The 22,700-nt window shown below is 47.0% G+C and overlaps 1 long non-coding RNA gene across 3 annotated transcripts in view; it reads right to left on the reverse strand.

Moving 5' to 3' along the window:
* Positions 1 to 487: 487 nt before the first annotated feature.
* Positions 488 to 22,700, reverse strand: part of LOC129402120 (uncharacterized) — a 59,177-nt gene continuing 36,964 nt past the window's right edge. For 2 of the 3 annotated variants that reach the window (XR_008628551.1, XR_008628552.1), the window contains 3 exons: positions 19,191 to 19,397; positions 2,914 to 3,298; positions 488 to 1,170 (listed from right to left, as the gene is read on the reverse strand). This is a non-coding gene — a long non-coding RNA (uncharacterized LOC129402120). Of the gene's footprint in view, positions 1,171 to 2,913; positions 3,299 to 7,598; positions 7,718 to 19,190; positions 19,398 to 22,700 lie in introns of those variants that run through there. The other variant, XR_008628554.1, reaches the window with a different exon arrangement.

Here is a 22,700-nt window from a genome sequence, read left to right on the forward strand (position 1 = left end):
TGCAACTTCCTGAAGAGGTTGCAGCCAGAAGATGTACTGTCAGAAAGAGAGAGTCAACTAAGGAACCACAAAGGTAGAATTATCAGATGTCACAGGCTCTTTTTACTCACATGTTTATGCTGCTGTGGTTGAGATAAGGGCGTGGTTACAACAGTGTTTATCTTGGTATTTACATTGTCAGAGGGAGGCAGCAAGACCCTTTTTTCTAAACCCTGGCAGCATGTGAGATCTGGAAAAACTCATCCCATATCTAGCTCCTCTGTCTTCTCCTTCTTTCCTCTTCCAAATTCTCATTTAATCTGAGTTGGTTGAATCCAGGGATGTTAGTAGTTTTATTGTGTAGTAAAGGTGAAAGAAAACAAGTTCTTGGTTGAAGAACCTTTAATCCACCTAGTCATGGTGCAGGATGTGGCCAGTTAGTATCACAACTGTCAAGTTCCGTTCCAGGTACCAGGTCACACAGGAGAGAATTCATGAACAAGTCACGTAAGAGAGAACAGAACATGTTTATTAGGGGATATTGAAAGTAATAATACAAACTCCAAGTGTCAGAGGGTGGGCAAACTCCAGAGTGAGTTGCCCTCACTTTACATATATTGATTGCTAGTCAATATAGGTATTGGACAAATCAATTAAGGGGCAGAATATTTGCAACTTTTCAGGGCAGAAACAGGGCCCTGGGGGTGGAGATTTCCTGGATTCAGGAACCGTTCAGATTCTCACCATATTGGGTCAGTTCCAGGAGACTGTCACAGCCATTGTAAACCATCCCCCGGTGCAAGGGTGTGATATTTTCACTATGCAAATGTATTGAAATAAGCCTGGAGTTATTTTCAGTCATCTTGTCCTTCATTCCTGATTCTCTTGGCTCCAAGCAGGAGAGTCTTGGTTTTCACCACTTAGGTTGCTGAATTCCTACCACAGATGAACTCTTTCGACAGCACATTCTATGGTTCAGATGAGGAACAAGTGAAATTTCAAAGGGGTGATCTCTGAAAAAGAGAATATTCTTTCACCAGAAGGAGACGAACTCTTTATGGGACTTTGTATAACTTGGGCACTTTCGATATTACACTGACACTGGCTGTTTTTCCATCTTAGCTGGTACAATGATTGGCTGGAGCACATTTCTGAACTTCACAGCCTGGGAGGGTCTCTAAAATGAGACTCCTGGAAAGGAAGCAGAGTACAGTGGTAAGCCGAGAGCCTTGAGTACTTTTTTGGCTCAACACTGAGCATCTCACAGCTCCTGGGGAGTAGGGATTAACTAGGTTTTTTCTGGTGAGACTGAGGAAACCTCCCCTCCCCTCCCCTCCCCTCTCCTCCCCTCCCCTCTCCTCCCCTCTCCTCCGTTCTCCTTCCCTCCCCTCCCCTCTTCTCCTCTCCCCTCCTCTTCTCTCCTCTCCTGTCCTTTTCCTTCCTTCCTTCCTTCCTTCCTTCCTTCCTTCCTTCCTTCCTTCCTTCCTTCCTTCCTTCCTTCCTTCCTTCCTTCCTTCCTTCCTTCCTTCCTTCCTTCCTTCCTTCCTCCCCCTCCCTCCCTTCTTTCTTTCCTTTCTCCTTCCTCTCTCTCCCTCCCACTCTCTCTTTCTCTCTCTTCTTCTTTCTTTCTTTCTTGTTTTATTTTTTGGGCCACACTCAGCAACCCTCAGGAGTTACTCCTGGCAGTGCTCAGGACACCATACGGGATGCCAGGGATGGAACCCAGCTTGGCTGTGTTCAAGGCAAGCGCCCTACCCACTGTACTATTACTCTGGCCGTGAGACCTTTTCTGACTTTTCTCAGTACACCAAGCTTTGGGTGTCTCAGACCACATCAAGGATTGATTTCCAGAACATAATTTTTGTGTGAATAACTTCCCTAAGAGCTGGAGTTGGCTTGTTCTTTTGTTTGTTTCACCTGAATCAACAAGGTGGTGGAGTCAGGGACACTTACAGCCTTCCTCCAGAAAACCTCTGAATTTTCTGAAGGGGTAGGATCTGGGACATTGGGAAGGGGGGTAATCATTCCAGGCCGGAGCTTCCAAAGGGCCCCTCCATCTACCCAAGTATCAGTCACCCTCTGGCTGGCACTGAGAGAAGACTTTGGGAAAGACTGAGGTCGTTTTATCTTATTGTTTGTTTGTTTTTGGACCACACTTGGCAGTGCTGAAGGTTTTGTCCTGGTTCTGTGCTTAGGGATCACTCCTGGCAGGCTCGGGAGAACATGTGTGGTACCAGGGGTTGGCCACATGCAAGGCAAGTGTCCTGCTTGCTGTCCTATCGTTCTGACCCAAGACTGGGTTATTTTCAAATTACCCGAAGGAATCTGGACTTAGAATTTATCTCATAAGTTTATCTCATAATTTATCTCAAAATTCCTTTGAACTGGAGTTTTTCATTTCTGCCAGTTAACTTCTTTGGAATTTTCATTTTTGTGCTTTAGATCCGCAGAGGGCATCGTGACGGCATGGGACATTATTGGCCTTCTATTAGCATCAGGGTGTCATTTGAGTGCACAGTAAAAACTTCTGGTAGAACTGATGGGATGACACAGTGGGCTTAATTTGGGATGGGAACTAGTGTAGTGAATGAATGTGTAGCTTTTCCTTAGAGCTAATTTGGGGAAGGGGGAATTTTGGCTTTGTGAGGTTGGTGCTGTCTAATTTAGGGAGCCTTGTTAAGAACCAAAACGAAGAGTCTGGAGAGATTGTATAGCAGGTAGGGTGCTTGCCTTGCACACACTGTGGACCCAGGCTTGATCTTTGGCACTGCATATGGTCCCCTGAGCCCTGCCAGGAGTGATCCCTGAACGCAGAGCCTGGAATAGGCCCTAAACACCATCGGGTGTGACCCAGAAACAAAAAAAAGAAAAAATTATGAATAAATATTAGACACTAATATTCTTTTGTGTATTTGATATGCCAAAAATACTTACAAGTCACACAATGGAGACGTTACTGGTGCCCACTTGAGCAAATCGATGAGCAACGGGATGACAGTGATACAGTGAATATTCTTTTGAATAAGTTGCTTTACAGGACTTTTATTTTGCTGCCTGCTCTCTGATTCCTTCTTCACAGCAGAGGTTTCTGATATCGTTTAATGTAGAAGAATAGAAACAGAACCCGTCTTTCATCTCACATGGTTAATTACATTTCCCTCAGTTGCACATTTCCGCTTAGCAGTGACACTTCACTTGGAGATGGTTTGATCTCAAACTGTATCTGAAAAGGGCGGTGTTCTCTGCTTAATTCAGCTTCCCAAAGGCAAAGTTACAAAAAGATGACTTGCCCGCGAGACATCACTTTTGTACTTCATTCCTGAGTAGGTGGGAAACGAGGGGGAAAAAAAACCTTTTACAGAATAGAAAAGCAGGGCATGAGCAACTTGTTGTGGTTCTAACCTGTTGGGCTGAACCATAAAATCTATGGTCAAAAAGACTGTTTTTCTCAGTGAAAGAAATCTTCTCCCTACCTTCCCTTAAATCTAGTCCCTACCCTCTATCCCACCTCTTACTAAGCATGCCTCTTACTTGCTTGTTTATTTAATTAATTTTGTTTAGTGTTTCCATGACCCCCTGGGGCCCATTTGGGACTCAAAGTCCAATGTTGTGATCAAGTGGGGTAAAGAAACAGCCCATAGAGAGGGAAAAATATTTCACAGCTCATATATATTATAAGGGAGGGATATCTAGAATATATACAGAACTATAACACCATAGCAAAAATAAATGATCCAACTTCCCACAAGTAACCTGATTTAAAAATAAGCAAACATCAAAAATAGATATTTGTCTAAGGAAGATATGCAAATTGCCAATAAATGCATGAAATGATGCTCAACATGACTAACTACAGAATTACAAGGAGACACCTCTGGATCACATGTGTTGGTGTGGGGGGAGGAAAGTCAGAAGCTTCATACAGTGCCAGAGACCGTGTGAAATGGGAAAGTCATGAAAAAACAATTTGGCAGGTTCTCAAAGAGCTAAGCATAGAATTTTCTTTTTCTTTTCTTTAGGAGCTTTTTAAAAAAAAATTATTGAATTGCCGTGAGATAGTTACAAGCTTTCATGTTTGGGTTACAATCTCAAAATGATCAAACACCCATCCCTCCACCAGTGCACATTCCCCACCACCAATATCCTGGGTATAAACCCCCCTTTCCCACCCTCCCTATGCCTCCATGGCAAACAATATTCCCCATACTCTCTCTCTCTACTTTTGGGCATTATGGCTTGCAACACAGACACTGAGAGGTCATCATGTTTGGTCCATTATCTACTTCCGGCATGCATCTCCCATCCCAACTGATTCCTCCAGCCATCATTTTCTTAGTGATCCCTTCTCTATTCCATCTGCCTTCTCCCCTCTGCTCATGAAGCAGGCTTCCAGCTATGGGGCAATCCTCCTGGCCCTTGTCTCTATGTCCTTGGGTGTCAGCCTCATGTGATGCTACCCTACACTCCGCAAATGAGTGCAGTCCCTCTATGTCTGTCCCTCTCTTTCGGGCTCATTTCACTTAGCATGATACTCTCCATAAGCATAGAATTTTCATAGAAGTTAACAACTCCACTTTTGGGTATACGCCCCAAAGAACTAAAACATGAATCCAGCTGTCTGTATACCAATGTTCTTTCCATCTTTTGGAAAGACTCAAGGGACAATACAGAGAGGAATAACAGCTCTTGGAGCTATGCACAGTTGGATAAATAAAACTTGGTGTAGTCACACCAGTGATGATTATTATCCGTAAGAAGGGAATTTTGACACATGATACAACATAGATAAACCCAGATTGATGAAACACAACAATCTTCACACACTTTCATGATGGTGGGAATATGGGTGATAGTGGGATTGGTGTTTGAATATTAAATGTATGAATTATTGTGAGCAACTTTACAAAAATAAAATAAAAGTGAAAAAAAAGAAATGATGCGGTGTAAAATCAATCAACACAAAGGACAAAGACTGTACACTCATTAGCATCATCATCATCTCGTTGATCATCGATTTTTCTTGAGTGGTCTCAGTTATGTCTCCATTCGTCCTAGCCCTGAGATTTTAGCAGCCTTTCTTTACTCGTCTTTCCCAACAGTGCCGCATTGGAGGTTCTTTCAGGGTCAGGGGAATGAGACCCATCATTGTTACTGGTTTTGGCTTATGAATACATCACAGGGAGCTTGCCAGGCTCTCCCATGCTGGCAGGAAACTCTCAGTAGCTTGCCAGTTTCTCCTAGATGAAGAACTAGGCTATAAGATGTCACGAGGCTGCAAAGTGACTGTATACTAAATACTACATATGTCCACTTATTGGTGGTTCTCTAGACAAGATAATGTCATGGAGATAGAAAATCTGTTTTAACATATTTTTTTTTGTGTGTGTGTGTGTGGCATGAGATGGACATACAACTTCATTTTTTTCCCATGTTTTATTCTAGCACAATTTGTTGAAAAGTCTATACCCCCTTACATGGAGTGGTCAGAGAACATTCTAGTCAAAAATCAATGGCCCATAGATATGTAGATTTATTTTTGCACTCTCCATTCTATACTATTGATCCATAAATCCACCCTGTTTCCAGCACCGCACGATATTGATTACTGTTCCTGTTTAAATGTTATAATATTTATATTATATAAAAATACCCAATGCATTTTTATTTTGGAGATACTTAAATGCATAAAAGAATAGTCAGTGTTTATTGTATCCCAATTTCAGAGAGGTTAAGGTCCTAGAATTGACTAAATATGCTGTGTCTACAGAAATGTTGTCTCAGTGCATAGAGAACTTACCATTGCACTTCTCCTCCTGTGATCTCTTCCTCTTGGAGCAGTTCTAGAACATGAAGTTCTAGACTAGCAACATCGACAATACCTGGTAACTGGGAATTGATCAGAGGCAAATTCTTAAATTCTCAAACCTCGATCCAGACCAGCTGGTGTTGGGTAGATCCCAGTAACCTTAAAAAAAAATGTCTTCCCCATTGTGCTTCCAATGTACCTCTCAATTAATAAGGGTCATGAGAACATATCTCCCATTATGGCGAACTTAGCATGTGACAGGGAGGTTGGGGTGGAAACCGACATGGGTTAAAGATCAGAGAAACGTTTGTTGAGCAAATAAACAAAGTGCTTGTGACTTGTCCAAGGTCACACACAGGCAGCAGGCAAAGGCTGAGAGCAGCTAAGGTGCCACTTTCAGCTTTGTTTGGTTCAGGGTGTGAAGTTGGTAGGAACATCCTAGTCCATTCAGCAAATACTTGAGTAGAGGAATTACTCTGTGCCTGATATTTTCCAAATTTGACCAAATCTTCTAGTTTTGGTCGTTGCTAAGTGCTCCGTGGATTGTCTGGAGATCATTAGACGCATCTGGAGTTGACGGAGACTAGGGCCCAGCTGGGCTTTATTCAACAGCAGGGGGAGCTTTGTAAAGAGGTAGCAGACCAACCAACTAGCCCAGCAGAACAACAAATACTTGTTCAGTTACCCATATTCTAAATTCCTATAGATGAGTCCTTTCCCCATTGGATTTCACCATCTAGATATTTTCATTCCCTAAAGAGCATGCAGATAACTCTTTAAATAGAAAAGAAAAAATCTTACAGAACATATTTATGGGAAAACAATCATTCTCTAACTTTCTAAAATGTAGTTAATCACAGAATGAATGCAGGGCAGATCAGGTTATCTGTATGTTTGCGTAACCACGATCATTTCAAAGGGGGGCGGGAATGAAAATAACTACACAAAGCACATTGTTCTTCCAGAATCTTGAATGGTTGTGTGGATTTCAAGAGTTTCTATTTTAACAATCGCGAGAACATTTGTGCTCTTCTGATAAAGCTTTGAGAATGTTTCAAGTGTAGTAGCACTGTAGCACTGTCGTCCTTGTTGTTCATCAATTTGCTCAGGTGGGCACCAGTAACATCTCCATTGTGAGACTTGTTGTTACTGTTTTTGGCATATCGAATACACCACGGGTAGCTTGCCAGGCTCTGCCATGCAGGTGGGATACTCTCGGTAGCTTGCCGGGCTCTCCTAGAGGGATGGAGGAATCGAACCCGGGTTGGTCGCGTGCAAGGCAAACGCCCTACCCGCTGTGCTATCTTGATTCCATAGGTGGTGGTACATGGCTGTTCTTCGTTGGTGGAGCAATTTGTTTCAAGTGGTTTTTTTTTGGGGGGGAGGGGGTTCACACCCGGTGATGCACAGGGATTACTCCTGGCTCTGCACTCAGGAATTACTCCTGGCAGTGCTCAGGGGACCATATGGGATGCTGGGAATCGAACTGGGTTCGGCTGCATGCAAGGCAAATGCCCTACCTGCTGTGCTATTGCTCCTGCGCCTTCAAGTGTATTCTCAAAAACATCAGGTGCAATACAAGAAAGGACTCAGTTTTACTTGGTAGGATAGCGAATGCTCAGAGGAGAGTCCATTCTGCTGATGGTGTGATGGTGCGCTGCCTCTATAAATTCTGGGTCTCCATGTGGCACCCCATTACTAAGGAAAAATTTCCCCCCAACCGTCCCACTTTAATTCTACAAGACTACTTTAGCACACGTTGTTTTATTGAAATGGATCCAATTCTGGTAAAATGCCAGCACATTTGGGGTGTTTTTGACAGCAGCAAATGAATGAAGTGAATCAACCAGGAATTCCCCACCCCCACAGCACCCCTGCAAGGTGATCCAAGGGGAGACGCTCTGGCTGTTTTGAGTGACTTGATTTCTGCTGCTGGAAGACAGATAATAAAAACAGAAGGTACATTTAAAGCTCTGAAGCCAGACTGTTCCAATCAAAGCTCAGGACCCTGCCAGTCAACCTGGAAATATTCCACCCTTCGATGTAAACATTTTTAATGGTAAGATTTTAATTTACACTGTGACTGAACAACACAAAACAGCCACAAAATGACTGACCTGGGAAAAAAAAGTAAAAAAAAAATTAGTCTCATGATATTAAGCGAGCTACTCAACCCCCGTGACGCTCTCTCCTGAGAATGGGGATATTAACATTTGTCTCCCAGGTTATTGTCAAATGTATGCATTTCTAGAGCTTTGCAGAATGTTTGACAAATATTCACTGTCCAATAAACATTTGTTACTGCATCTAATTACCCTCTCTGATATTTAGCTCCACATTTATCTGCAAATCTCCTGGAAAGTTCTAAAGGCTCCCAGCTGTGATGGCGGTCCGACCTGGCCAGATGTGATACAAAGCTAAGATGAGGTTTCTTGATCTCTTGGATGACAGTGTTAATAGCTTTTGCTGTAGAAATACTGACCTTTCTAAAAGACCCCCCAAATTCAGATTCCAAGCCATCTGGCCCAGAAATTTCAAGGCAACCCATGAGCTTATTTCAGCATGGTGCCAACACAAACCCAGGGATAAAAAATGTTGTCAGCTTCACATTCACAAGGACCTAGCTTGATGCTACTTCATTTCTCCCAGGTGGTTGGACGAGACAGCTCACCTTTCCTTGCTACTTGTCTTTCTCACAAAAATTAATGGATGTGCAGCTATGGTCCTCTCTTCTCAAAGGGATAGTTCATGGGAGGTCTGAGGGGTCTTAGTTCCAGGAACTGCCACAGATACCGGAATCTGCAGATTCTTGTGTCCCCTCCAGACAGACTTTGCCCTGCATCCCTCATGAGCCCCCTTTCTGCCCCTCCCAGCCTTGGGTTCACACCTCAGTGGTGAGTCACTGTCACTGTCATCCCGTTGATCATCGATTTGTTCGAGTGGGCACCAGTAACGTCTCTCATTGAGAGACTTATTGTTTTTGGCATATCCAATACGCACGGGTAGCTTGCCAGGCTCTGCCTCGAGGGCTCGATACTCTCAGTAGCTTGCCGGGCTCTCCGAGAGAGGAGGAAGAATTGAACTCGGGTCGGCCGCGTGAAATGCGAACACCCAACCGCTGTGCTATCACTCTAGCCCTAGAGGTGAGTAGAATCTGTGAACGCAGAAACCACAGATACGGAGGATCAAGTATGTTTATTGGGAGGAAATAGCCACAGTTAAGTGAAGCGGTGCGGTGCAAACCCAGGCGACCCACGGTGGGGGACTGACATCTCTTTCACTGCCCAAGGTACGAAACTGCTCACCCCTCCCTGCAGGGCGTCTCTCACTCATCACCAGCTGTCCCACGGGTGGTGGCTTATGAACTGAGGGATAAAATTCTGTGGAAGGTTGGAAGCTGAGAGAGTAACTTAGATGAAGGGATTGCATGGGGTTATTTGTGTTTTCCTATGACCTTTTTCTGCACTCCCCCCTTTTATTTTTTAATTATTTAATTCTATTTGGGCATGTGGGCAGGGCATGTGAGAGTTTCCTGCCCACACGGGACAGCCTTGCAAGCTTCCCATGGTGTATTCATATGCAGTATCCAGTAACAAGCTGGATCTCATTCCCGTGACCCTGAAGAGCCCCCAGTGCAACATCGTTAGGAGGGCCGAGCCGAGATGGACTTTTAAGATCTCAGGGAAAGGACGAAATGAGATGTTACTGAGCCCACCCGAGAAATTGGTGATTAATGGGATTTCGTGATTCGTGAATTCTATTTAGTTTTTTTTAACTTTTAAGAAAATTTATTTAATAGAATCACAGTGAGAGACACAGTTACAAAGTTATTCATGATTGTGTTTCAGTCATATAATGTTTCAGCACCCGTCCCTTCACCAGTGTATGTTTCCTACCACCAATCACCAATCTCCCCAGTTTCCCTCCCACCCCCACCCCTACTCCGTCTGCCTCTATGGCAGGTGCTTTTCTTCTCTCTCTCTCTCTCTCTCTCTCTCTCTCTCTCTCTCTCTCTCCTCTTGGACATTATGGTTTGCAATACTGAGAGGTTACCAATTATATCGCTTTACCTACTTTCAACGCTCAGCCTCTGTCCAAAGTGACTACCTCCAACTATTATTGTCATACTGGTCCCTTCTTTATCCTAACTGCCCTACGCCCAACCACATATCACGGCAAGCTTCCAACCATTGACCAGTATTCCTGGCTGAGAAAACAGGGGCAAGGAGGATTGGTCTCTACTTTTGGTAGACTGCAATCCATGAGTCGACTTCCAAATGAGATCCAGTTCTGTATGCGCAAAGGCATCAAGGTTGATAGCTCAAGGTGGTGCTCCTTTTAATTCACATAGAAAAGAGAAGCTGAGAAAGGAAACGTTTCCAGCCCCATTGGCTGCAGAAAGCCGCAGTAAAAATGGAGGATCTGGGAGAGAAGAGATTCAAGGGTGGTTCATTGATCAGGAACTGATTTAATTAGGAGCTTTAGGCCAGATATTCTCAATCTGGCTGTATAATTCTCAGCCTGGTACATCAATACAGTACCAGGGTCCTCTGCAGAAGAATTGGGTCAGAATCTGGAGGAAGTGGTCTGGTCATCAATGTTGCAAACAAGCAAACAAAATCTATCCAGATAATTCTAAATTGGGGACTGCCCTAGGCCAGTTGGCTTCTTTGGAGACCCCTGGGAGCTGCCCAGGGCCCCACCCCACAGCTCAGCTCCTGGCCTGGACAAGCTATGTGGAGGATCCTAACCATTTAGAGCTCACTGAGGGATTGTAATCGTTCGAAGCAGCACCTGGAACTGAGGTTCCCTACTGAGGGGATGTCCTTCCGTCCCTCTCGGATACATTTCTAGAGTCTTTATAAAGACCTTTCAACACCGTGACAATCCCTTCCAGAAAACATAAATGAAATGCCTGCTTGACTCTTACTAATGAAGATGGCATTTTCCAGAAAGGATTGCAAGTTTGAAAAGACCCCCATCTCGGTAGGGCAGATTTTAGTGCAAACTGAGAGTGTAACCCACAGCCCTGGGTTCCAGGAGCTGGCCAAGGTATTCTTCCTGCTGTTCTGACCCAATCCCACCTGTGAGTGATTACTCTGACCCTGACTCAGTTCCCATCAGCAACGGGGGCCGGTGGGACACGGGATCAGATATTTTGGAAAAAATGACAAACGATCATCTTTGAATAGCTCGGAAAGTTGGTAGGCCTCACGTGCTGATGTATTTTCACATCCTTCTCGGGGGTTAGTCCTAAAGAAATGTTTTCTCTTGGGGCCGGAGACACAGTCCAGATTTTGCCTTGCATGCAGCCGACTGGGGTTCGATCCCCGGCATCCCATAGGGTCCCCTGAGCATCGCCAGGAGCAATTCCCGAGTGCAGAGCCAGGAGCAACCCCTGAGCATCGCCAGGTGTGAACCAAAAAGAAAAAAAGAAGTCTTCTTGGGGCTGGAGCGATAACACAGCGGGTAGTGCGTTTGCCTTGCACGCGGCTGACCGGGGTTCAATTCCCAGCATCCCATATGATCCCCTGAGCACCGCCAGGGGTGATTCCTGAGTGCAGAGGCAGGAGTAACCCCTGAGCATCGCCGGGTGTGACCCAAAAAGGAAAAAAGAAATCTTATTTTTCACCAGCTGTTAGTGGTTTTCCAGGTCCTGTAGCCCCAACCCCTGGGACTCTGGCACGGGTGACTCATGCTGCGCGCTGGTTTAGCTGCGCGGCTCCATCCAGCTTCTCCCGGATCCTTGCCTCGCCCTTGCTTCCCCTGTCGGGGGGCAGAAGGGCTTGCATTGCTCTAAACTTCCAAGGCTCCTTGCACGCATCCTGGCCGTGCCACTGGATTCCTCAACTGGCTTTTCCCCACCAGACTCCTACCCAGCCCCGACCCTGGCGGTGAGCCCCCCTGGCAGCTCCTGCTACTCCGGGCACCGGAAGTGACGTCACCAAGCGGCACCCCTTTGTGAAGCTTTCAGAAGCCAGTTCCTCCCGCTGCGCCCCCACATTCTCAGCCTAGTTTTGCCTCTAAGTGATGCTCCAGGTGTGCCGTGAGAGGAAAACAACATGCACTGGACCTGGGGACCGGAGGAGCAGCCCGAACGGGGGCGCATTCCAAAACTGAGTTTATCCAGTCTTGCAGGGAGCCAACCCGGGTTCAGTCCTTTCCACCCCTGAATACCGCCAGGACTAAGTCCTGAGCACCACGGGTGTGGCTCCCCCAAACAAAGTCAATAATTAAAAGACATAAATCATAATGATATCAATGATACGGTGTCAGGTAGAGCAGCAGCAAGCAGCCCTCTATTATTTTATTTTCCACTTAGGGGTGGAGGAGAATATGTGGGTGAGAGGAAGATGGATAACACACAATACAACATTTAAAAAGGTAACTAGTGGGGGGGGGGGGGGAGACTCCCAAACAGTGCTCAGGGGACCTGCAGGGTCACTTCTGGTCCTATCTGGCCATCCAGGCCTTGTCTTATTTCCCCATGAGATACCACTTAGACCCACCCAGTGTCTGGGACTCAGATCGCCTGTGGCAGTGGATGCTCAGGCGAAGGTGAATGACGTGTCTCTGGGGATCAGCCCCCAGTCCTCATGCGTCCCTTGACCCCTGAGCCATCTCCCTGCTCCTAAGAGAAGATAATTTTTAAGAACAGGGAGGCTGAGATTAAAGAGTAAGGGAGGGCATGTAAGCTGAGTCAGCCCAAACACAAATCTAGGCTGAGATTGTCGTGGGCCGAGTCTGCGTCTGCGGTAGAGGCTACGGAGAATCCCTCTAGAGGCTTGGTGCAAGGCTGAGGGGTGCTCCTCTCTTGAGATGTCGCCCTACTTAGCCATGCTGCTCTGCCTCCAGGGCTGGGCTGCCCCGTTCCTCTGCGCCAGGAGACCCCAGCAGCTAACCTGAGAGGAAGGAGCCACTTCCTTCCCTCAGCACCCTTCGCCAGCCTCCCTGCCTGGGATCCCTGGACTGTGCGGATGCCCCCTGGAGAGCTGAGGAAAGGAACCCCCAGACTAACTGCCCTCGGCCCGTTCCCGAGTTTCCCAACACTTTCAGTCAGAATATTGTGAGGGCAAAACTGATGCCATGGCAAGCTGCAGCCAACATTAAGTCTCAACCAGGCCTCAGTGTCTGTTTCCCCGGAGCAGGACTCGGCAGTTGCTGGTTAACTCCCAGTTGAGTAATTTGCCGAGATAAGGAACTGGGCAGTTGGGTCTGGCCGGTCATGAGGGGTCACTGTCCCCTCCTTAGAAACTGTCTCTAACCATTTCCTAATGCTGACCACGGTTGTAATAGGGCCAATGCGGAAAATAGACCAGTATATAAATTGCTTCTTAATTCTGAACCCTGTATGAACTGTGAGTTGGAGTCGGGGTCCTTGTCAAGACTCCCCTGCATTGGATGAGACTTGGACTATAACTCGAGCTAGCAATGGCTCGAGCTAGTAATAAAGTTTCTTTGCTTCTGCATTATCGTGTGTGGACTTGTTCTCTCTGCAATTGGGAATCCGAAACCCGGGCACTGCTACATGATTAAATCTTCTGAAGGAACCCCCGGACCAGACTGGATCACCCCCAACCTGTGGAAGCCGGGGCGAGTGAAGTAGTGCTGGAATTTCAAGTCTGGCCCGCCTGGCTCCCCGTCTCAGTTCTAGAATTCACTTTGTGTGTGTGTGTGTGTGTGTGTGTGTGTGTCTGTGTGTGTCTGTGTCTGTGATCTCTGATAAAGTCTTTCATCTCTTTGAAGGCTGGTCTCCTTATCAGTTTGAGACAGAACAGCCATCTCGCAGGCTGTCTGGCGGAGGAAATGGGTGACATGTTAGGAGTCTTTGACCGTGGTCATTGTCCAGGGCGTGCATTCACTGCTGCAGACGGGATATCCGGCCACGACAAGTCCAACTATGCCTTCTCAGTCACCGGGCCTGGTCCCGGCGGGCGCACCTCCTTCTCTCTTACTCCTGAGAAGACGGGTCTTGTGCTGTGTGCATTGGGTCCCCCAAACACCCTGGACTTTACTCCCCCCGGACCAATAAAGGATGCTGCCAGGGCCCACTCGAGCAGCCTTCATTGAAAGCAGGAATAACAGTGGAAAGCGATGGAGGCCACTTTCCCAGTCAGTTTACCGAGAGACAAGACAAGTCTTCTGAACAGAGGAGTGGTGGTTTCAAAATGCCAAAGGAGCAAGATACTCCCTGGAGGGTCTTTCATAAGAATCAGCACCTCCTGGGTTTGGAAGGAATCCCCCTCCTGCCCCAGAAAAATGAGGATTGCCAGTGTGCTGGACACAGAGACCGGGACAGGTTCTTCTGAGGACGCCGGAAGCCGGATGTTTATTAGGCCTCTCCACTGGTCAGCAGCCTGGGCTGCCTTTGAAGGCAGATGACTCGCTTCCTGGTTTCCCCTCTGCCCCTGCTCCTTGTGGGGGGTGAGGGGCTCCTGGGTTTCATCTCTCTCCCGGCTCTTCCTGTCTCTCCTAATGGCTCTCCCCATGGGTGGGGAGTGGTATAGCTGCTCCTCCTTGCAGGTGCCCCTGCAGACACGGTGCTCTCTTGCCTCTGCTTTGATGCCCAAACTCCTCAAAGGAGACCCCCAGATCTATGTCTGTTCGCTCACCTCCCACCTCCTCACTGAACCTGGGGACAGGATTTTGTCCCCTCTGCCAGTGAAGGTCCCGTGGGCACATGGCTGTTGAAGGTCCCGTGGGCACATCCAATGGGAAGTTCTCGGCCCTTCTCTTTCCGGCCTCGGTTTTCAGCCCACTAGGAAAGTGCTGCTCGGCTGGGTTCTCCCCCTTTCCAGAACCCTGGCCCCTTTTGGCATTTCCTCTGCCTCTGGAAGTTCTCTTCAGGCAACTTGGTCCTTTTCTCTTTTGCCTACTATTTTCTGTTTGTTTGTTAAATGATAGGCTGGATGAGTTTAAGACACAATCGATTTCCTTCCAAAGTAGTGTTGTGTCTAAGCAAGCTATTGCAATTTTCCTTTTTCTTTTTTTCTTTTGTTCTGTTTTCGGGGGTCACAGTCAGCAGTGCTCAGGACTTATTCCTAGCTCTGCACTCAGGGATCAGTCCTGGCAGGGCTCCGGGACCCATATGGGGTACGATGGATAGAATCCAGGTCAAGCACCCTACCTGCTGTTCTATCTCTCCGACCTTCCGGTTTTCTTTCTTTTTCACATCAGATCTCCCATTTCAGTTGAGAAATCGCTGGCATGTCCTGCTGCGTCGGTTTTAGGCACGTGGCATGCTGCTGGATTCATGTAGCTATATAATCTCAGCTCACGTTTCAGGGGTGCAGAGTTTCGTGCTGGTAGAAATGGTTGAAACTTGGAAAACGGCCAATACTCCACTGTTGCAAAGTCATTGTTTTGGAGATGTGCCTCTGGCTGGGGAGGCGGAATCAAAGCATGTGGTACATTCCCAGATGCCCGTGGATACATACAGCCCCTCTTGAGGAGGCACAGAATTAAAGCCCTAGCCCCTCTATAACCCAACAACAGCATACACAGGTTTGCCGAGGGGAGCCTTGGTTTGTATTGACTTAAGTGGGCAGGTTCGCTTTCTCAGCCTGGGAAGGTTTTCTATTTACTTTATTTGATCAAAACATAATTCAGGGTCTTAGGCAGGTCTTTTAGGGGACCTCTGACTGACTCGACTCAGTGGTAAATTACATAGTTGATGCAAATATGCCCCCCTTGGGTGAAAGCCTTTCTGCTCTCATTTATTGGACTAATGAGCTCGACTTACAGCATAAAGCTCCCTTCCCATCGGAGATTTTGTTGTGTCTGGGATGGATAAGAATATTCAAGGAACGGTTTGGAGTGGCAATTTACTTGGAGGACATGGGACTTGCCTGACCAGGGGGCCTGGGGCTGTACTCAGCTCTCAACTGCCGGCTTTGAGACTCAGCCTCTGACTGATCTTCATGACACCTTCTTTCTTCTAGACTTTGTTTTTTAACCATTTTTATGGAGGTACCAGGATCGACAATGCTGTTAATCACACTTTTCATGCATACATCACTCCACTACCCCTCTCTCCCCACCAGAGTTCCCACTTCCCTCCACCAGGGTCCCAAGGACCCTCCTGGGCCCCCTTCCCATGTACACTCAGTTAGAGAGACAAGATCCTCAGTTCCAATGACTTTGACTGTTGGTTGTTCTCTTACTGTGTTTCTTATTTTGTCCCACATAAGGAACATCTCTTTCTCTCCCTCCCCCGCAGCTCTTTCCCTCTCTGTCTTGTTTTTGTGGAAATGGTGACACCTACACACATATAAATGAATGGAACTAATCTCCTGAAATGTCACAAAAATGATAAATCAATGATAGTTAGTAAAGTAAAATCCCAGGGCCGGAGCGATAGCACAGCGGGTAGGGCGTTTGCCTTGCACATGGCCAACCTGAGTTTGATTCCCAGCATCACATAGGGTCCCCTGAGTCAGGAGTAATTTCTGAGTGCAGAGCCAGGAGTCACCCCTGTGCATCACTGGATGTGACTCAAAAAGCGCCCCCCTCCAAAAAAAAAAAGAAAAAGAAAAAGAAAATTTCTAGTCAAAAGCTGCAGGCTCTTAGTTTAAGATAGTTCCATTTGTTTATCTCTGCTTCCACTTGCTCAGTCAGTGGCATTTCATCTTTGAAGATACCTTTGGCTCCGCAGGTGGAAGCCTGCTTTATGAGCTGGGGGAAAAGGCAGCTGGGACAGAGAAGGGGTCACTAAGTCAATGATGGTTGGAGGGATCTCTCAGGATGGGAGATTGTGTGCTGAAAGTAGATAAAGGACCAAACATCATGGCCTCTCAGTATCTGCACTGCAAACCATACTGCCCAAAAGTAGAAAGAGAGTAAGAAGGAAATTGTCTGCCATTGAGGCAGGGGGTGGGGTGGGACAGGAGGGGGGGGAGGAATACTGGGGACATTGGTGGTGGAAAATGTACACTGGTGGAGGGATGGGTGTTCGATCATTGTATCATTGTATGACTGAAACTCAATCATGAAGGTTTTGTAACTGTAGCTCACCGTGATTCAATAAAACACAAAAACGCTGCAGACTCAAGATTGCTGGGACTTTGCCTCACCTTCGCACCCCGCTCTGCAGTGGTCCCTCCACATGGAGTCAGGCCATGTCCCTTGGTCTAGACCCAAGTTCCTCAACCGTGTACCCACCGTGATGGCCTTCCCATCCTGCTCAGTTCCTGTGGCCCCTGAGTCTCCCTCATGTCCCCTCAGGAGGGCCACAGGGGATGTACTGTGGCCGAGGGTGAGTGAGCAACACTATTCTGGGGGATCGCTGACTAATTCTGCCGGCTCTGCAGGGTTGGCGCCCTTGTGGCTCCCGGGAGCTCGCTGACCCACAAGAGCGTGACAGGCCCACCGCCGCTGCCCGGTCTGGGCTCCACCTGGCACCGAACCAGGGGCTATTTATGTGGCTCAGCGCTTCCTCAAGGCACGCGTGCCAGCACTGGAGTGACCCAAATACACACGCTGTGGTCTCTGGCTCCTGCCCTCCTGCCAGCCTCATCACATACGCGCGCGCGCGCACACACACACACACACACACACACACACACACACACACACACACACACAGAGACTCTGCTCTTCTGGGACTTCCTGGATGGCCTTGGGGTGCGGATGCTTCTCGGGCCCTCCTGGGCTCTTTCTGCATACATGGCAGACTCACTGTCATGCCCTAGAAAGATGTGTGGTTCAGTTGGTGGATGTTCACAGGCCCCGCATTGGGGTCTGGCAGCCCAGTTAGTCACACACGACACGATTCAGACATGACACGATTCAGACACTATTCGGGATCCGCTGCTGTCAGGCTTCGGGGACCTGGACAGTCACCCAGGCTGCTGGGACACGGTCCCCTGGCGCTCTCAGAACCTCCCAGAACAGGAAAAGACCCTCCGAGGGCTGGAGCCCTGTGCTGAGAAGTCAAATCAGGACAGCCGGGCAGCCGGGTTCCCTGGGCAGACCCAGATTTTCCTGCCTGAAAATTTGGTTTAATTGTCACTTAGCAGCCAGGCTGGGTCCCATCCTCTCCGCCTGCCAGGTCCTGCTGTGAATGATGTGAGGAACAGAGGGGATAAAACGGACCTCTGCCTTTATGTCCACTTTTACATATTCTCTGACCCCATTCTGCCTGAGCTGAGATTTTATGGCTTTTTTGTTTATTTGGTTTTTTTTGGGGGGAGGGGCACATCCAACTGTGCTCAGGGCGTACTCCTGGCTCTGCACTCGGGGATCACTCCAGGGGGACCATATGGAGAGCCAGGGACTGAACTCAAGGTTGGCCACGTGCAAGGCAAGTGCCCCACACACTGTACGACAGCTCTAGCCCCTGAGCTGAAAGTTTGAATGATTTTTTTTTTTAAACTGGAGAATTGATATTGAAACTTATAATGAAATGTAGCGCATGCGTCTTTTGAAAATGCCCATCCTAATAGTGATACAAAGGCTTCAACCTTTAAGAGTCTATTTATAATGAAGTGAAAAACATTACTAATATTTTTCTAGAAGGCAGGGCAGGTGCCTTCCACAAAGTCACTTTGCCTACATGATTCTTATTGTTTGATGTTTTCGTTTTGTTTACTGCTGGCTCTGTGCTCAGGGACCACCCCTGGCAGGCCTCAGGGGACCACATGTGGTGCGGTGGATCGAACCCGGCTGGGCTGTGTGCAAGGCAAGTTTCCTACCCAGTTTACTATTTCTCTGGCCCCAGAGTTATGTATATTCTTAAGAAAAATAAGATACTAACAACTTTGCTTTACTATTGATACCACTAGCCTATGCTTGGTTAAAACAAATGCAGGGCTAGAGAGATTATACAGCAGGTAAGGTACTTGCCTTGCTCAGGGCTGACCCATTCTGATCCCTGGCGTCCCAAATGGTCTCTCAAGCCTTCTAGGAATTATCCCGGAATACAGAGCCATAAGTTAGCTCTGCATACAGGTGGTATGCCCCCTCCCCCCAACCAAACCAAATCCACAAAACAGAAATGCTCTTATAGGAAATGGCAAATATTTAGGAAATGGCAAATATTTGCAATTAAATATAAATAGTTTTAGCAAAGAATATTCTAAGCTTTTCTTGGCAAAGCGTGAAAACTATAGAAGTGGAACAATTCAAATACCAATAATGGTATTTAGGGCATTATAGTTGTGTTTCTTTGTTGTTGTTGTTTGTTTGTTTGTTTGTTTTTGCCACACTCAGCAATGCTCAGGGGTTATTCCTGCCTCTCACTCAGGAATCACTTCTAGCAGTGCTTGGGGGACTATCTTGCATGCCAGGGAATCAAACCTGAGTTGGCCACATGCAAAGCAAACGCCTTCTCCACTGTACAAGTTCTCTACTCCCAAGGGAGTGTGCTTTGAACCTTTGCAGGGACTTGTATGATAATGCAGCATACCAGGTAGATCTTGGAAAGGCAAATCTCAAAAGCTCCTTTCAACGACTGCAGCTGCAGTTGCAGAAACCGATGAATGGCAGATTCAGAAGGAAATGGACAATGCTCTTGACACTATTCTTCCCATTCTGAGTTCTGAGGTCATTCGGTCATTCGGTCATTCGACTGAACCCTGTGTTCTTGAGTCACACCTTAATGAGAACTTGCGGGCTGCATAGGAAAAAGGAAGTCACACATCAGAGCTGGATACAAGCACTCACAGAGCTTCATTATTAAGACATTCATCTTCAGAGGACAAAGAAAGTTGTGAATTCTTCCTGTAAGAATGGGGCTGAAACACAATAAATAGTCTTGTGGCTATTTCTTTGAAAGGGTCTGTGGTAGAAAATTTTAGATAGTTATCTACTGAGACGCCTCTTGTTCATCACCTGGTCTTAATAACGTCTGGCCCATTGTGTTTCATCTATCTTCCTTGGTTATTTTTTTTCTTTCTTTTAAAAGTATTTTAAAGTAAATTTTAGATAAAACAAACGCTGAATGGGATGGTGAATTTTCTGTGTCAGTTTGGCTGGCCATTAACTGAAACTGCAATAGCAATATACCCCAGACAGGTGAAAATAACAGACATTATTATTATTATTTTAATTTTTATTAACTAGGAGACTGAGAAGCTCAGGACCAAGCACCACCCAGGGAGGCTTCACCTGGTGACTTGTGGGTGGTCACCTTGCTATGTGCACTGGGGCTTCTTTCCCATGGGCTCCTTAAAGTGATCCCCAAGTCTAATGGACCAAGTGCAGAGTGCAGGGGCCTTAACTCTCGTATTATCCCGCCAGTCCCTGACTTGTATATGGATGTACCACCCTGAATGTGCCCAATCACATCTGATCTCCAAAGCTAAACAGGGTCGGGTATGGTTAGTGCTTGGATGGGAGACTTCTTGGATGGTAGCTTCTAAGTGCTACCAAATTAGCTCTAACAATAAGAGCCTCAAAACACCAAGACTTTGGGGCCGGAGCGATAGCACAGTGGGTAGGGTGTTCGCCTTGCACGCGGCCGACCCGGGTTCGATCCCCGGCATCCCATATGGTCCCCCAAGCACTGCCAGGAGTAATTCCTGAGTGCAGAGCCAGGAGTAACCCCTGAGCATCATTGGGTGTGACCCAAAAAGCACAAAAAACAAAATAAAAAGACTTCACAATCATGCCAAACAAAATTAGCAATAAATGCTAACAATATCCAACAACTCATAGTGGATTTATTTCAACCTCTCACAAATGTTTGCTTATCATCCGCTGTGTACTCATCTGCCGTGTACGAGTGGGCACTTTGCATGTGGTTAGTATATTTCAGAAGCCTCTCTCCACCTTCTCTCTTGCATTCAAAAGGTTTATTTTATTTTATTGTTTGGTTTTTAGGCCATACCTGGTGGTGCTCAGGACTTACTCCTGGTTCTGTGACTCCTGGTGGGTCTCAAGTGACTATATGCGGTGCCAGGGTTTGGACCTGGGTCAGCTACGTGCAAGGCGAACACCCTACCTGCTGTACTCTCTCTCTGGCTCCTAGAAATATTTTTGATTAGGACTGAGGATGTCACTCAGTGGTAGAGTGTCTTGTGAGATGTGTGAGGTCCTGGTTTAGTCCTCAGTGCCACACAGAAAAAAAAAATTCATTGTTATAAAAATCTTATAAGGCAATTAAAAATTACTACAAAAATTTCAGTATCACACATATTCTTTTGTTTTTTGTTGAGGGGGAGCAAACCTGGCAGTGCTCAGGGGGCCACTCCTTCCTCTGTGTTTGGGGATCACTTCTGGCACAGCTCAGGGGGTCATGTAGGGTGCCAGGGATCGAACCTGGGTTGACCATGTGCAAGGCAAGAGCCCTACCCACTGTGCTATCACTCCAGCCCCAATATCCCACAGATAGTAGAAGAATAATGTCATAAACCTCCAAGTTTTGGGGCTGGAGCGATAGCACAGCGGGTAAGGCATTTGCCTTGCACGCGGCCAACCCGGGTTTGATTCCCGGCATCCCATATGGTTCCCGAGCACTGCCAGGAGCAATTCCTGAGTGCATGAGCCAGGAATAACCCCTGTGTATCGCTGGGTGTGACCAAAGCAAGAAAAAAAAAAACTCCAAGTTCTGGCACCGTGTGTCAACAGTCACTGGTATTTGGATGATCTGGCTTCACCTTTGACCTCTTCTCGACTTCTGTCCTAATCATGATTCTTATAAAACAGGTTCCAGATTTGATGTGATTTCAAAAGTAAAAATGTCTGTATGTATATGCAGGAGTGAATGCATCTTTTTAATACACATAACCACAACAACTTCATCACAGCTACAGGTACATATCTAATAGATGACATTAATATTTTTCTGATTCTTGCATGAATGTCTTTGTGTGTGTGTGTGTGTGTGTGTGTGTGTGTGTGTGTGTGAGCGTGCATGCGTGCTGGGTGGGGGGGCTCCAGAGTTGGGATTCAGTGCTAGGCCTGGGGATGTAGTGCTGCTCACAGGTCACTGGGACCCCCACACGTGCAGTGCTGGGGATCACATCTGGAGTCTTGTACATACCAGGCAAGTATTCAACCCTTGTGCCATCTCCCCAGTCCTGCCTGCACAAATATCTCTTTGTATACTGGCTGTGTTGTAATCACAGTCTGAGCAAGACCCACACATGGCATCTGGTGGTCTGTGCTATGAACCGAACTCTGTCCTCTTCACACTGATCTGTGAAGCCCCAACCTCAGGATGCTTTTATGTGGAGGTAGGGTTGTAGGCGATAGTTACGGTTAAATGAGCGGGGTGCTCTATGAAAGGACTGGGGGGTGCTCAGGGGAGGAGAGGGTGGTCTCTCCAGGTTCATGAAAGTCCAGCTGAGCAACATCTGGAGCCTGGAAGAGAGAGTTCATCACAGCACCACCTCATCCCAGACTTCGGGCTAGCGGACTAGTGAGAAAGTCACTGTCGTGTGTCAGCCCCTGTCTATGGTATTTCGTTATGGCAGCCAGAGGTGAGCAAAGACATTGACTTCCTCGTTTCTTACTTTTCCCCCATTCTCATCCTCTTTTACTTTCATCCTTTGGTCAACCAAATGGGCTCATTTGTCACATAGACTGTCTCACTCTCCAGATTTGACTGTCTGTCTTTCCCTCAGTGGTTTAATGCTTCGTTCCTCTAGCCCGTTCTTCCTGCCAACCTAGTTATGATTGGATTCAGATTCTTTTTTTTTTTCTTCTTGGGTCACAACCGGCAATGCACAAGGATCACTCTTGGCTCTGCACTCAGGAACTATCCCTGGCGGTGCTCAGGGGACCACGTGGGATGCTGGGAATTGAACCTGGGTCGGCCACGTGCAAGGCAAATGCCCTACCCGCTGTGCTATCACTCCAGCCCTGGATTCAGATTCTTTGAGGCAAGAATCCTTTAAATGATTCTTTAGATGATACATTCCTATGACATCACATTAGGAAAAACAGGATATTTTCCTGATGTAAAATTGACAGG

The sequence above is a fragment of the Sorex araneus genome, chromosome 2, assembly GCF_027595985.1.
Source record: "Sorex araneus isolate mSorAra2 chromosome 2, mSorAra2.pri, whole genome shotgun sequence".
NCBI lineage: Eukaryota > Metazoa > Chordata > Mammalia > Eulipotyphla > Soricidae > Sorex > Sorex araneus.